Source organism: Vigna umbellata, chromosome 4 (genome assembly GCF_029865625.1).
Source record: "Vigna umbellata cultivar VRB3 chromosome 4, Vumbellata_1.0, whole genome shotgun sequence".
NCBI lineage: Eukaryota > Viridiplantae > Streptophyta > Magnoliopsida > Fabales > Fabaceae > Vigna > Vigna umbellata.
This window is the reverse complement of record NC_142168.1, coordinates 21986249-21998922: the sequence shown is the minus strand read 5'-3', so window position 1 is coordinate 21998922 and position 12674 is coordinate 21986249. Positions and strand designations below refer to the sequence as shown.

At 37.1% G+C, this 12674-nt stretch overlaps 1 pseudogene; it reads left to right on the top strand.

The window, feature by feature from the left end:
* Positions 1-3897: 3897 nt before the first annotated feature.
* On the top strand, positions 3898-4944 carry LOC148199569 (uncharacterized; annotated as a pseudogene).
* The last annotated feature ends 7730 nt before the right edge of the window (positions 4945-12674 follow it).

The following is a 12674-nucleotide window of genomic DNA, read 5'->3' as shown; positions in this document are numbered from 1 at the left end:
ATGCTGGACTAAATATTCCGCCTAGTAGTGGTGGCGAAGGGGCCTTCTCCTTCCCCTTGCGGGCTTTCTTCGATGCCGACCGGGACGAAGAAGCTTCCTTGTCTTTATGACCCTCGCCCGCAAAGTCTTTCCTTTTCCTCACAAGGGGGCGGCAGAAGCAGTGGTTGCCTTAGAGGACGAATCCACGAACACATCCCTAAGGCTTAGGACAGGTTCCACAACAGGCGCCCGACCTACAAGAATGGGTCCCCTAGTCGCTTCGACGAGAGGGGCCGATTGTGGTTCCACAACGGTTATCAGAGGCATCCGGCTAGTCGAGGAAGACCGCCGTACAATAGGAGGGCGAAGAGCGGTCAACCTCACCTTCGTCCGGGCCGACGACGAGCTGGCCCCGGCTCCTTTCCTGGAGGCCATAAAGTTCGATTGGCAGGGGGCAGGAGCAGTCATGAGATTTGGAAGAAACAAGCAAACTCAGATACGTTAAGGTCGACATACTAAAGAAAAACGAATCCAACATGATAATACCATACCGAACGCCTTTCGTTCACAATCCTCATGACGAAGGCATTAACTAAGTGACGGGCGGAAATGCGACGGGGAGGGTGTTGATGGTGCGCACGGCCTCTAAGTCGGCCGGATTCAACACTCCCACGGGGAACTCCTTTATTTTTCAGGGTTCCCTTATCCAATAAAAAGGGAACAAGGGATTCCCCGCATCGTCATGGAACTCACGACAGCCGGAGGCATCAATGATGATCTTGAAGTAATGATGTTTGCAATTTTTGAACGAGTCGGAGTACGGACGGAAGAGTGTCCTATCCCGAACGGAAGTTAGAGACACCCAACCAACCTGAGGGGGTGAACAGACCTCAAAATAGTGGAAGAAGACGGGGATTGTCGGAGTAACACCCACTGCCAGACACATTGCCCAAAATGCCTGCATAGCCGCCCAGGAGTTAGGATGCAGTTGTGCCGGGGCTACGTTGGCTTCCCGAAGGACGGCCATCTGAAACTCGGTAAAGGGAACCCGAACCCAGAGTTGCGCAAAGACATTAGCATACATATAGAAGAAGTCGTCCGGGCTCGACCTCTTCCCATAGTAAACTCTCTCATTCCTCAGGCTAACCCCCGTCCGGATCAATGGAATGAGAAGGGTAAAAGTACCTTAAACACTTACAATGTACAAAATATGTGGAAGTACTCTATAAAAGAGAACTTTAGTAATCTCAAAAAATTGACTCCCCTAAATTTAGTTCACAACCACTTAGGATGTCAAAGGCATTTCAATACTAAGGACTTCTCTTTGCATGCCCTTATTGAATGCCTATGACAATAGTGTTCAAATTGCCTTCCATGTTCGACATGAGTAGTAATAGGTTTATTACTTATGTCACATGGAGTGTTGTTGTTTTAGCTAAGTTTTTATTTGTTTGGCTTGTCATAGAACATGGCCCATTTTCCCAACCATTGTGGATGGATGTATGACCGTTGTTATAGTGGAAGGAGAGGTTTGAAGGAATCTTTTGTCATCGGAGTTGAAGCGTTTGTGGAGATGGCCCGACGATATCAATATTATGCTATTGATGGAGGGATTCGATGTTCATGCATCAAGTGCGAATGTATAAGGATTTTGAAAGATGAAGTCGTCAAACTTCACCTTTACCAAAAAGGGTTCATGCCTAATTACACGGTTTGGACATTTCATGGTGAAGAAATTCCTTCGACCTCCACTATAGCTGGAAACCGGCTTGCATCAGATTCGAATACTATTGTACATACAGTTGAGATAGATCAATTTGCCTATATGCAACAGATGGTCGACAATGCTCTTCGTCGCCATGCTGAACAAGAAGCAAACGATAGTCATGATGAAGAGTCTCCAAATGAAAACACTCAAAGGTTTTACAATTTACTGACAGAGGCAAATCTACTTGTATTTGAAGGTTCATCTGAGTCAAAATTGTCAGTGTGCATTAGACTCATGGCTGACAAATCTAATTGGAACGTTCCCATTCAAGCAATGGACTTCTATACAAAATTGATCTTAGATTTGACACCACCAAAAAATTTTATGCCGAAGAATTATTACCAAGCCAAAAAATGTGTTTCAAAGTTGGAATTGGAAGTCAAGAAGATTGATTGTTGTGTTAATGGATGTATGTTATTCTATGACAATGACAGTGGCAAAAATGATGCATTGTTGGTTGAATGCAAGTTTTGTGGCTCACCTCGATATTACACGATGTATGCTGGATAGAGGCAAAAAAAACCAATTCCCTTAAAGTCTATGTTCTACGTGCCTATAATTCCAAGATTACAAAGAATGTTTACTTCAATGTAAACATCATAACACATGACATGACATGATGGTAACAAAACTGAAGGATTTTTGCGTCATCCTTCTAATGGTGAAGCTTGGAAGCACTTCAATCGTAAACATGCATCCTTTGCTAGTGAACTGCGTAATGTCAGACTTGGTCTATGCTCTGATGGGTTTACCCAGGCGTCTGCATCACCGTATTCATGCTGGCCGGTGATAGTTACCCCATAGAATCTACCACTTGAGATGTGTATGACAAAGCCTTACATGTTTTTATCGTGTATAATACCAGGTCCATCTAATCCCAAATCATTGATTGATGTTTATTTGGAGCCTTTGATTGATGATTTGAAGAAGTTATGGAATGGTGTTTGGACGTATGACATTTCAAGGAAGCAAAATTTCCTAATGAGGACAGCCTTGATGTGGACTATTAATGACTTCTCAGTGTACGACATGTTATCTAGTTGGAGCACGCATGGTCGATTAGCTTGTCCACATTGCATGGAACATACAAAGTCATTCCAATTGAGTTATGGTCGGAAAAGTAGTTGGTTTGACTGCCATCGACGGTTCTTGGCCATTGATCACCCCTTTAGAAGAAACAAAAAGGCATTTTGCAAAGGGCAAGTTGAAACGGATTTTCCCCCGTCGAAGTTGACTAGATCACACGTTTGGAGAAGAGTTAAAGACTATCCAAAAGTCACTGAATCTGGTCAGAATAGGATAGAAGGGTTTGGAGAATGACATAATTGGACTAAAAGAAGCATATTCTGGGAACTTCCCTATTGGAAAGACAACTTGCTAAGACACAACCTTGATGTCATGCACACAGAAAAAAATTTCTTTGACAATGTCTTCAACACAGTTATGAATGTTATAGGTAAGACAAAAGATAATGAGAAAGCAAGAAAATATTTACCTTTGTATTGTGGACGAAAAGACCTAGAGTTGAAGGCGCAAGTTAACGGCCGATTATTTAAACCAAAAGCAAATTACACCATGTCAAAAGACGAGGCAAGAATAGTGTGTGGTTGGATCAAGGAGATTAGAATTGCAGATGGATATGCTTCTAACTTGTCCATATGTGCCAATGTTCAGAACGGTACTATTCAAGGGTTGAAGAGTCATGATTGCCATGTATTCATGGAGACTTTCATCCCTCTTGCGTTCAGTTGTTTGCCAATGCATGTGTTAAATCCACTGATAAAAATTAGTAACTTCTTTAAAGATTTGTGTTGCACGACACTAAAGGAAAATTCCCTTAGAAAGATGGAAGAAAATATCCCAATTATTCTCTACAAATTAGAAAGAATATTCCCTCCTGCATTCTTTGATTCAATGATGCATATTCCAATTCATCTTGCATATGAAGCTTGGCTTGGGGGACCTGTGCAATACATGTGGATGTATCCATTTGAAAGGTTTATGGGATAATCCAAACGTTCAGTTAACAATAACGCTAGAGTAGAAGGCTCAATTTGTGCAGCTTACTTGCACAGAGAGACAACGTATTTTTGTTCACATTATTTCAAAAAGTTCATGTTGTCCCCCACTCATGTCAGAAATGAAATGCAATGGCAAGTTCAACCATGTCAAGGTGCATTATCAGTTTTCCGACAATCAGGCCACCACGCAGGGAAAGAATTCACTCATTGGTTAACTGATGCTGAATTCAACTCTGCTCATGTCCATATCTTAATCAATTGCAGTGAAGTTAAGCCGTACCTTGAGTATGTCATCACCCATCTCTTATATTTGCAATGGTATAATTGTTATACACTAATACAAATCATTTGTACCAGCTCATTTCTTGTGGCTGAGCAAGTGTGAAAGAATGGCACACTTACTTCCCCAATGGTTACAAATTCCATACACATGAGTGGTCTAAAGGAAAGAAAACAACAAATTGTGGTGTGTACGTCAAGGGCCTTATAGAAGGTTCCTATGATGACTTCTACGACATCATTCATAAAATATATGAGCTAGAGTACAACATCACTACTTCTCCAAACGGAGTAGTACTTTTTTATTGTGAATGGTTTGATCCTTCTAGAGCTGGTACTATAGTGGATCCACGCTTTAATATTGTCGAATTGAACCAGAGATTAAGATATGGACTGTTTGATCCTTTCATTCTACCAACTAATGTGAGACAAGTTTATTATGTGCCATATCCACCATTCCTCAATATTGACAAGCGTGGTTGGGTCGTAGCAATACAAACCAAGCCTAGAGGTCGCATTGACTCAAATGAGGTTGAGGAAGATGTTGCCTACCAGCTTGACCAAATGTCACAACCACAAGAAATTATTGAAGTTTAACGTATAACCGCATTGGTCAACCCTGATGGTGATGGAGATGAATTAGAAGCAGCAATACAAGGTGATAAAGAACAAGAAGAAGAGGAAGAAGAAGAAGAAGAAGAAGAAGAAGAAGAAGAAGAAGAAGAAGAAGAAGAAGAAGAAGAAGAAGAAGAAGAAGAAGAAGAAGAAGAAGAAGAAGAAGAAGAAGAAGATGGTGATGATGATGATGATGATGATGATGAAGAAGAAGAAGAAGATGATGATGATGATGACGATGATGAAGAAAAAGAAGATGAAGATCATGATGACGACGATTGAATGTTGGACACCTATTGTAGCAAATTGAACTATCATTTCAAGAGTTATCCAAAATACCATATTTTAAGACTGTGTATGCAATTATTTAACATTCACTTTAATTTGTATTGATCATTCCTTATTCATTTCTATTGTTCATTCCTTATTCATTTCTATTGTTTCGCTTTATTTGTAACCATTTCAATGCAGTAATGACAGGACAAAGTTCAGAACGTCCTAATAAAGGAAAGGGGGTAGCAAGGCCTAAAAAGAGGCAACGAGAGGCACCAAAGTATGTACTTAGGGTGCCTGCTAAACTACCTACCACTACTGCCCCTAGTCCATCATCTGTGGGGCCTCCTCCTACCCCTACAATACAACCTCCTACCCCTGCAGTAGACCCTACTCCTACCTCTGCAATACACCCTTATCCTACCCATATAGCACACCTTTCTCCTACTCCTACAGCAAACCCTATTCCTCCTCTTGTGATTATATCCCCCACTCCTCCCCCTATGCTTATTACCCCAACTCCTCCCCCTGACCCTACTTCTATACCTTCCTCATCTTGTATACTGCCTTCTGAGACTCTCACACCATCTGCTGATCCAGATTCAGCTGGTGATGGTGAAGGTCTTGACCCGGCCTCCATGATCGACCATGGATTGAGCCGTATGGTAAAGGGTAAGATTTTAATCCCTTGTTTAACCATTATGATGTTTAAAGATTACATTAATTCAAATGACTTTTATTATGCAGGTTTATTCCATCCAGGGTTGCTTCCCAGGCTATCACACGTTCAATTAAGCAACAGTTTTTAAGTCCATGGCCCACTTGGGGAGCAATACCTGATGACGACAAAAAGCCATTCTGGGAGCATTTTCAGGTGAACAATCCATTAAACTAATTGTCATTCTTCTTTTAGTATGTTCATTAATCAATGTTTATTCTGTTTAATGTTACAGATGAAGGTGTAGTGGAAACCTGAACATGAAACATAGATACAAAGAAATTTCCACATGAAAGCATCTCATCTGCTGTCAGAGATGTTTAGGGATGCCCACAATGCAGGAGAGCGCCCTTACTGGTTGGGCGAACAAATTTGGAATTCTTTACTGGCTCATTGGAATTCAGTAGAGTTTCACAATAAGTGTGCCAAAGCCCAGAGGAATAAAGCTTCTGAAAAGGGTGACACCCTGCATACTGGTGGGTCAATAACGATTCATGAGCATGCCATTTGTATGGTAAACTTTCATTACTTTTCTGTTTCTTTCATATATAAGTTTTGTATTTTATATTTCATATGTACACTTGTAACTATAAATTATGTTACAAGTGTAGAGGTAACGCGCAGAGCAGGAGGAAGGAGAAAGGAGAAGTAACGCGCAGAGGAAAATAGGAGAGTAAAGGAAGGAGAAGCGCGGATTAGGTTAAGTCTGAATAAAGTGTAGAGGTATAGGCATCGGTTGCCTAGTCATCCAAGACAATAGGGCCTTTTTTTTGAACTGGATAGTGGTATATGCCTCGTTTCTTGAATTAACCGGTGCCATATCATTATTCTACTCTAGCTTTTAGATTAACCGATGTATATAACTTTATACCAGTGACAGTGTTTATAAAGCCGTAAGATAGATAAAAAGGAGAGACATTACTTATTCAATATACCATAATACATTGAGGGACCAAATTAAGTGTTTCTCTCAACTCTATTAATAAAAGACCATGCTTGTGAAAGTCTAAGTCAATAACTATTTTTAATTTTAACTATTTTTACATTATATTTGAATTATTTTAGTTTATAAATATTCTATTTCCCGTTCAAAAGACAGTATTTTTCTTTTGTGTAGTCATCTAAATTCGAGGGTCTTTATACACTAATACTTTTCCTTGTTTGTCATATCATATCATACTTATGTGATGGGTTTACTTTACAATTTTCCAAGTCCTCACCCTAGATGTCACTTCAACTCCTAAATAATATTTAATTAGTTAAATACATGTTTAACTGTTAGAATTAAAACTGGTAAACAGAAAAATTCAGATAAAATTTATTGTGGATTGATGTTTTATTTTAAAATTACAATATCTATTCAATTTACATAAAGTAATAACTTAATTTATGTGATGCATAAAATGAACTACAAATTACACCGGCATCCAGAATGAAATTGCTATCAAATGAAATGCTATCGGTTCTATAGTATGAACACAAAATTGGTTTTTGTAGAATAAACACATAACTGTGTTCTTTCTTCTTATATTTATGTTTTTTATTTTCTACACAATGAAAAAGCAAATAAATATTGGACCGTCCGATATGACCGGGTGTCTGTATTGAGTATGTGGGATTTGAGGCGATAGTCAACCTTGTCGGCTTAAGAACGACTACTTATCATTGGTGGTTCCACTTTAGGCAGTTTGTGTGGAGTCGCATAATGCGAAGACAATTCTTGTAATGAGAAGATAGTAAGGTGCAGAACTCTCGTAGTGACACTAGACAAGGAGAATTGGAGATGAGAACATGTATGCTTTATCTTCGTCCTTCTAACCATTTTTTTTAAATTACTAAAACACATTTAGTTTATTAGATAACAAAAAATATGTATACTCATAATTCACTTTGTTCTTATTTTGTTTTGATTGAATATTTTTTTATTAGACATATTTTCATATTCTCTCGTTTATGTAATTTTTTTTATATCCATTATATTTATTTACATATTTGAATTACTTTTTCGCTCTTCACAACCTCAATTAGATATTTGAATCTTTTGTACCGTTTTGCTAAAACAGCATTGCAATTTAAGAAACACATGCCTTAATTTCATAAAATTTAATTTATTTTTAAGATATACATTTTATCATCTCTTCGTCTTTTTATATTCATATCTTTATTTTTTTTACTCTAAATTTTCATTAAACAAAGAAATATGAGAATTATTTATTTAAAATAATAATAATAATAATCATTAAACAAAAAATAAATAAATTTTTAACACAAAGTTAAATAATGTTACCTATAATTTGTACTGTAACAATGATGTAAAAGTGATATTAGTATACCTTATGTTATATGAAGATATTGGATCCTTTCTAGGCATTTTCTATTTTATTTTTACCATTTATTTTGCATGCAAAATTATTAATTAAACACGGGATGGTATATTTTTAATTTTCGCTATGTTTACATTATATTTGAATTATTTTAGTTTATAAGTGTTCTATTTCCTCAAATCACAGTATTTTTCTTTTGTGTAGTCATCTAAATTTTAGGGTCATTATACATTAATACTTTTCATTATTTGACATATCATACTTATGTGATGGGTTTACTTTAGAATTTTCCAAGTCGTCACCCTAAATGTCACTCCAACTCCTAAATAATATTTAATTATTTAAATACATGTTTCTCTATTATAATTAAAACTGGTAAACAGAAAAATTCGGATAAAATTTATTGTGGATTAATGTTTTCTTTTTAAATTACAATATCTATTCAATTTACATAAAGTAATAACTTAATTTATGTGATGCATAAAATAAACTACAAATTACATGGCATCCACAATGAAATTGTTATCGGTTTTATAGTATGAACACAAATTTGGTATTTGTAGAATAAATCAAATCGTGAGAAAAGTTTTAGGGCAATAATTTTATTCCAATCAATGAACGTATCCCAAAACTTGTTAAAAGAAAGGTAACTCACACGAACTTGGAATTTTTAGATTAAACGAAAGCTTTATATAAAAAATAACCCATCAAATATTTCCTTACAAAATAGTTAAAGAATTATAAATCAATATTTGAAAGATAATAAAATTAAAAGGTCGGATCGAATCAACATATGTCAAAAGTGAACACGAGTTGGTCAGAGTTAAAATTCAAAACAAGTCAGTCCAGACTTTTTGATGGAGCTAAATCAACATGAACCCAAATAAAATGAACTCGATCTTACTTAATAGTCAAATATATTAAATATTTTTTCTAAATTTAGTTTAATTGACAAAGTAAATCTAATATAGATTTAATACAAATTAAATTGTATTAAGAATTTAAATTTAGTTGATGCAAGTTAAAATGGATCTGGACTATATCTAATTTACTTTAGGAGTTACTCCCTCCCCCATCACACGGTGCATACTTCCCATTTCTCTTTTATCCTTCACTGATATTTAAACGGATGTGAATATACGTTGATTTTTAAATGGTAATGGTTGTCATCATCCGTGCACGGATATCAACATCCATTGAAGGATAAACGAATGTCGATATTCGTCCATGGATGTTTACATCCGTTTAAAAATATACATGCTAATCCTCCCAATTTCGATTTCTAACCTAACTGTTATTTATTTTTTATTTTTTAGTGTTTTCTATGCAATTTAATGTATACTATTGTCTTTCATTACTCCAATTCTATCTATATCTATGGAGTTTATGCGTGTCATAAATATATATATATATATATATATATATATATATATATATATATATATATATATATATATATATATATACTACAAGAAAAAAATAAATTACATACATCTAAAATTCGTATATAACACTTGGTTACACACGGCTTACATACGGGTAAAAATGTGTATATAAAACTGGCGTAGTTAAATTATATACGAATATATTCATATATTAGTTATACAGATTTATCCGTATATAAAATATATACGGATAAATTTTTATATAATATCCGTAGATAAGTTATATATGAAAAAATTTGTATATAATATCTGTATATAAGTTATATATGAATTTATCTGTATATAACTTATATGAATTCATATGTGGGTTACATACGGAAAAATCCATATATAACTTTATGGCTTTATAAAAAAAATTAAATAATCCCATTTCTGCATCCAATAATTAGAAGTTTTATATATTTGATAAATGTCAAACACAACTGCCAAATTAACAAAAAATAGTATCAAATTATCAAATAATAACTGATTGTCTTTTACATAGTAGTAAACTAAACTACTTATACAATTGGCTATCGGTGAAAAACTATCCAAGAATTGCTCCACCAATGTTTTAAACTCCACCAACTAGCCATTTATCATCAAAGTGGTGGCTCTAAACCTCAAACCGAGAATCTTCAATTCTTGTATTGATGAATAGTTTAATAGCTAACGTTAAATCCAATGAAATGACCTATCAAAGAGATAATGAGAAACCAAGTTATTGAAAGAGTCATAATATTATAGTTAAAACTACAAGGTTTATAAGAAAAATAAAGATAATTTATCTTGTTATAAAAAATGTATAGTAAATTGTAATAAGAAATTAACTCCTAAAAGTGAACAATAATAATTGAATATAAAAAGTAAAGTGTAATAATAAATTAACTCCTAAATTGTAATGATACATTAATTCAGTTTGATTAGTTGAACATGGATTAGTATAATAATTCTAACACTACAAAAAAGAAAGACATTACCGAAGGCCAGAAGCCCTCGGAAACAACCGGAAACCGTCGGTACAAGGTAATTACAGACGACTTATCAACGGCCAAAGAACCCTCGGTAAATCACTTGTCGATAAGATTTCCCGAGGGCTTCCGCCCTTCGGTAAATAAGCCTTCGGTAATTAGCGAAGGATGCATGCCTTCGGTAATTACTGAAAGGCACAAGCCTTCGGTAATTACCGAAGGGCGGAAGCCCTCGTTAATTACCGAAGGGCAGAAGCCTTCGGTAATTACCTAACGTGGGTAGTTACCGAAGGGCATAAGCCTTCGGTAAGTTCGAGGCAGATCCAAGGCACAATTATATTTCTTATGAAACCAAACAAACCTGTATAAATTGTTCAAACACAAACAGACCTGCATAACATTTTCCAACAACATACAGACCTGCATAATGTGCATCTCAATGATGCAATCATTGATCAGAATGACAATATAACATCTGAATTATCCAATCATCCATAGAACATGTATTTATAAATAAAACATAAAACAATGTAACATAATGATGTTCTAACATCCAAATCATCCAATTGATCTAACATCCAAATGATCGAAACTCCAAATGTTCTAATATCCAAATGTTTCTATAACAACTAATAACAAAATAAACTAATAATGTACATAGTTATCATCAGAATGATCTTCATCATCCTGTGGGTTGGACTGATGTCGGGTGGACTGATGAGGGTTGGATTGATGTGGGCTGCTGAGGGACAGCGGGTGACGGGGAGGGTCGTGGCTGGATCAGAGGTATATTGAATTGATCATGTGAAGTTTCAGGCAACACTCTCATGATCAGGGCCTTAAAGTTTTTAAACTCTGCTCTAAAATCAGTGATTTCCTGGTCACGTTGCTCTAGTGCCTGCGTGAGGCGGACAACGGCCTCGTCAGCAGTAGTGGTGGAAGAAAAAGGTTGTTGCTTTAGAGTACCTCCTCTCGATGTTGTATAGTTTGCAGTAAGTTGTCCTACACCATACACTCGTCCCTTTTTCTTCCCACCAACGATGTCGACCCAGCACTGTGTCGTACGGATGTCGTCTTCTTCATTACTCGCATCATCCGATTTAGGAGATGACCCATGTTCAGATCTACCCTGTGAAAGTCTCGTAGAAAATTCTTCCTGTTCAAACATTAAAAGCAATGTTAGGGAATGACAGAATAACATAAATTAAAAATTAGTAATAGTAATAGTTATTTGCTTACATGAGTCCTCCGAGATCTTTCATCAACGAATTCATTAGTGTCCTTTCAAACATGAGTCTGTGGAAAGACCTCATCAACATGGACCGCCTGTCCCAGAGCTTGTGCTTGTAACATAATGTATTACAATATACTAGTATAAAGTTATATACATCGGTTAATCTAAAAGCGGGGGTAGAATAATGATATGGCACCGGTTAATTCAAGAAACGAGGCATATACCACTACCCAGTTAAAAAAAAGGCCCTATTGTCTCGGATGACTAGGCAACCGATGCCTATACCTCTACACTTTATTCAGACTTAACCTAATCCGCGCTTCTCCTTCCTTTACTCTCCTATTTTCCTCTGCGCGTTACTTCTCCTTTCTCCTTCCTCCTGCTCTCCGCGTGCCAGTGCTCGGCCCATTGGTGACCTGCCTCGCCGCTGCTGTCTGTGGTGCTTCCACCAACGACTCCACTCTTTCGCCATCGTTGTAGCCTCCACCGTTGTTGCCTCCGCCGTTGCTGCTTCCGTACTGCTACCTCCGCCATTGCTGCTTCCGTACTACTGCCTCCGCCGAAAATAGAAAAGGGCCAAGCCGCTCCAGATCTGCCGTTGCTGCTTCCGCCCTACTGCCTCCGCCGGAAATAGAAAAGGGCCAAAACGCTCCAGATCCAGATCCCCCGTTGCTGCTTCCGCACTGCTACCTCTGCCGAAAATAGAAAAGGGCCAAGCCGCTCCAGATTCAGATCCGCCGCTCCAGATGCAGATCTGCTGCTCCAGATGCAGATCTTCAGATCGGCGAGATCCACCGCTCCAGATCTAGATTCGCCGCTCCAGATCCACAACTCCAGATCGGCGAGCCCTCCATCGTCTCCACCGCGGCACTTGTGGTCAAACCCCTCACCGCAAGTCGCTGCCACCCTCTCACCCATTCGAATGTCGTCGCCATCCTAGATAGTAGCGTTTGCAACTGCTCTGACGGTTCTCTGGTTTTAGTTGTTTCTGCTTATGAGTTTCTTCTCATTAGTTTTAGTTGATTCTTGTCAAACTCTGTTCAATCAATGGTTTAACATTATTGTAAT